This window comes from Teleopsis dalmanni, chromosome X (genome assembly GCF_002237135.1).
Source record: "Teleopsis dalmanni isolate 2A chromosome X, ASM223713v2, whole genome shotgun sequence".
NCBI classification, from domain to species: Eukaryota; Metazoa; Arthropoda; class Insecta; order Diptera; family Diopsidae; genus Teleopsis; species Teleopsis dalmanni.
In genome coordinates, this window is record NC_051848.1 from 97,040,750 (window position 1) to 97,045,840 (window position 5,091).

The following is a 5,091-nucleotide window of genomic DNA, read 5'->3' on the forward strand; positions in this document are numbered from 1 at the left end:
AAGAGTTATATCAGCACCGTAAAGACTTAGATAGTGAACGAGTAACTACAAAGTTTTCGTAAAAACAAGACGGTGCAATAATCCGTTCGCGTAGTTTAACTGCTGTGTATTTTATTTTAGAAGATTTAGTGTTTTCAGCAGAGATCGTAGGCAAACGTATTCGTGCCAAATTGGATGGCACCCAAATTATATATAAAGGTGCATTTGGATAAGAATCTACAAACGACCATTGAGCACAAAGTAAGTGTTAAATAACACTTATTTCATTAAATCTTTTTTTGCGCTTGTGTTTTTTGCTGTTTAAAATTAGTGGTCCAATGTTTCGTTTACGCTTCATTGCTCAAACTGAATTGTAGCTTATTCATATATTGGTAACATTCATCAAATTTAATGAGTGTAGCAATTAACTTGCAGCAATTAATTCAATATGTCTTAATAATAATAATTCATTAAACAGAATAATATAACAATTTTGCATGATTTGCATAAGGATAAGGAATTATTTGAAAATAATTTCTGTTGTACGAATACGAGAACGAGTACGCATAATTACCGTACATTGTCTATAAAGTTTTGTTGTAACATTGAAAAAATATTGTAAATTTTTTGCATTGCTATTTACTGTTATTCACGATTTAAAAAATTTTTGTTGCATTTACCATATTGAGTGGTGCTCGTGTCGGTTATCTTCATTTCTTGAACTTCGAATTTATTACTACATTTTTGGTTTATCATAATCAAACGTAACTGTAAATAAAGAAATTTAACATGAATCGGACTAGAAGAAAAATTGAACGCCCAAAGAATCCCTACTCAACCGCTAATATATTTTCGAGATGGAGTTTCTGGTGGATGAGAAAAATATTTCATAAGGGTTTGCAAGGACCACTTGAAGAGGAAGACTTATATCAGCACCGTAAAGACTTAGATAGTGAACGAGTAACTACAAAGTTTTCGTAAAAACAAGACGGTGCAATAATCCGTTCGCGTAGTTTAACTGCTGTGTATTTTATTTTAGAAGATTTAGTGTTTCCAGCAGAGATCGTAGGCAAACGTATTCGTGCCAAATTGGATGGCACCCAAATTATATATAAAGGTGCATTTGGATAAGAATCTACAAACGACCATTGAGCACAAAGTAAGTGTTAAATAACACTTATTTCATTAAATCTTTTTTGCACTTGTGTTTTTTGCTGTTTAAAATTAGTGGTCCAATGTTTCGTTTACGCTTCATTGCTCAAACTGATTGTAGCTTATCATATATTGGTAACATTCATCAAATTTAATGAGTCTAGCAATTAACTTGCAGCAATTAATTCAATATGTCTAAATAATAATAATTCATTAAACAGAATAATATAACAATTTTGCATGATTTGCATAAGGAATTATTTGAAAATAATTTCTGTTGTACGAATACGAGAACGAGTACGCGTAATTACCGTACATTGTCTATAAAGTTTTGTTGTAACATTGAAAAAATATTGTAAATTTTTTGCATTGCTATTTACTGTTATTCACGATTTAAAAAATTTTTGTTGCATTTACCATATTGAGTGGTGCTCGTGTCGGTTATCTTCATTTCTTGAACTTCGAATTTATTACTACATTTTTGGTTTATCATAATCAAACGTAACTGTAAATAAAGAAATTTAACATCAATCGGACTAGAAGAAAAATTGAACGCCCAAAGAATCCCTACTCAACCGCTAATATATTTTCGAGATGGAGTTTCTGGTGGATGAGAAATATATTTCATAAGGGTTTGCAAGGACCACTTGAAGAGGAAGAGTTATATCAGCACCGTAAAGACTTAGATAGTGAACGAGTAACTACAAAGTTTTCGTAAAAACAAGACGGTGCAATAATCCGTTCGCGTAGTTTAACTGCTGTGTATTTTATTTTAGAAGATTTAGTGTTTTCAGCAGAGATCGTAGGCAAACGTATTCGTGCCAAATTGGATGGCACCCAAATTATATATAAAGGTGCATTTGGATAAGAATCTACAAACGACCATTGAGCACAAAGTAAGTGTTAAATAACACTTATTTCATTAAATCTTTTTTTGCGCTTGTGTTTTTTGCTGTTTAAAATTAGTGGTCCAATGTTTCGTTTACGCTTCATTGCTCAAACTGAATTGTAGCTCATTCATATATTGGTAACATTCATCAAATTTAATGAGTCTAGCAATTAACTTGCAGCAATTAATTCAATATGTCTAAATAATAATAATTCATTAAACAGAATAATATAACAATTTTGCATGATTTGCATAAGGAATTATTTGAAAATAATTTCTGTTGTACGAATACGAGAACGAGTACGCATAATTACCGTACATTGTCTATAAAGTTTTGTTGTAACATTGAAAAAATATTGTAAATTTTTTGCATTGCTATTTACTGTTATTCACGATTTAAAAAATTTTTGTTGCATTTACCATATTGAGTGGTGCTCGTGTCGGTTATCTTCATTTCTTGAACTTCGAATTTATTACTACATTTTTGGTTTATCATAATCAAACGTAACTGTAAATAAAGAAATTTAACATCAATCGGACTAGAAGAAAAATTGAACGCCCAAAGAATCCCTACTCAACCGCTAATATATTTTCGAGATGGAGTTTCTGGTGGATGAGAAAAATATTTCATAAGGGTTTGCAAGGACCACTTGAAGAGGAAGACTTATATCAGCACCGTAAAGACTTAGATAGTGAACGAGTAACTACAAAGTTTTCGTAAAAACAAGACGGTGCAATAATCCGTTCGCGTAGTTTAACTGCTGTGTATTTTATTTAGAAGATTTAGTGTTTCCAGCAGAGATCGTAGGCAAACGTATTCGTGCCAAATTGGATGGCACCCAAATTAAAAGTAATTTGGATAAGATCTACAAACGTTTCATAATTACTTTTCTTCTCCAGTTTCGGTTTCTTGATGTTTTTGTACGAAACTTTATATGCGATTTTGAGCATATGGTTTTTTGGTATGTGTTTCCCTCTCAATTTGCGATGTGCTAAGTGTTGTAAGTGTATTTTGCTTGTGTAACAAATACATTCAAATATTGCAGGGCATTTAAACATAAATTAAGATTTTTTTTTTTTTTTTTTTTGTCTTCTATAAATTTACTTTCCGAAACTTTATTTACTTTTCCGTGCTTTTTCTCTGTATGCATATGTATCATATATATGTGTGTTTCTACGTATGCATTTACCTTATACTGTAGAAAATATATTTTCTTGTTTAATTTTTATTCATTCTACTATTTGTTCTCTCATAAACATACACAAACATAATTTGATGGATTTCATCATAAATGCAATGTTGTCACATTTCTCAAAATACTTAAATATGTGCAGAATGTTTAAAGAGTATATTACATTTAAAAAAAGTTTTTAGTTTTATTAAACCCAATCATTAACATCTATTAAAAGTTTCTTTTGTTTACATTTGCACACGTGCGTAAAAGCTTTAGTAATTATTTTTTTTATTATCTATTTTGTATAACATTAGTTTTTGTTTAGTGTTTTTTTTATTCTGATCACAATAAAAATTTCTCATTACTATGAAAAAAAATACGAAACATACAAATTAAATAAAAACATTCTCTTAATTCAATATGTCTAAATAATAATAATTCATTAAACAGAATAATATAACAATTTTGCATCATTTGCATAAGGATAAGGAATTATTTGAAAATAATTTCTGTTGTACGAATACGAGAACGAGTACGCGTAATTACCGTACATTGTCTATAAAGTTTTGTTGTAACATTGAAAAAGTATTGTAAATTTTTTGCATTGCTATTTACTGTTATTCACGATTTAAAAAATTTTTGTTGCATTTACCATATTGAGTGGTGCTCGTGTCGGTTATCTTCATTTCTTGAACTTCGAATTTATTACTACATTTTTGGTTTATCATAATCAAACGTAACTGTAAATAAAGAAATTTAACATCAATCGGACTAGAAGAAAAATTGAACGCCCAAAGAATCCCTACTCAACCGCTAATATATTTTCGAGATGGAGTTTCTGGTGGATGAGAAATATATTTCATAAGGGTTTGCAAGGACCACTTGAAGAGGAAGAGTTATATCAGCACCGTAAAGACTTAGATAGTGAACGAGTAACTACAAAGTTTTCGTAAAAACAAGACGGTGCAATAATCCGTTCGCGTAGTTTAACTGCTGTGTATTTTATTTTAGAAGATTTAGTGTTTCCAGCAGAGATCGTAGGCAAACGTATTCGTGCCAAATTTGATGGCACCCAAATTATAAAGGTGCATTTGGATAAGAATCTACAAACGACCATTGAGCACAAAGTAAGTGTTAAATAACACTTATTTCATTAAATCTTTTTTTGCACTTGTGTTTTTTGCTGTTTAAAATTAGTGGTCCAATGTTTCGTTTACGCTTCATTGCTCAAACTGAATTGTAGCTTATTCATATATTGGTAACATTCATCAAATTTAATGAGTGTAGCAATTAACTTGCAGCAATTAATTCAATATGTCTTAATAATAATAATTCATTAAACAGAATAATATAACAATTTTGCATGATTTGCATAAGGATAAGGAATTATTTGAAAATAATTTCTGTTGTACGAATACGAGAACGAGTACGCATAATTACCGTACATTGTCTATAAAGTTTTGTTGTAACATTGAAAAAATATTGTAAATTTTTTGCATTGCTATTTACTGTTATTCACGGATTTTAAAAAATTTTTGTTGCATTTACCATATTGAGTGGTGCTCGTGTCGGTTAAATTTAATATTGTATAAAAAAATATTCACTTGATCAAATTTGACACTCAGTTTAACATAAAATTCACACACTTTCTTTATGGATTTGTTTTATTGATTTAAATTTCATAATAATAAATAATCTAATAAGGGCCCTCGTAAAGTTGTTCTAACGGTGTCGGAACGCGATCGATGCGTAGGAATACATACTTGCTCTCTGACAGCTCGCTGGGTACTAAGACTGGTTGTTGACCGTGTCGCAGTACAGGTTGAGTTCGTACATTACCTAAGTTTCTGCACAGTAACTTTACGAAGTCTGTTTCGCTTGGTTTGATTTTGACTT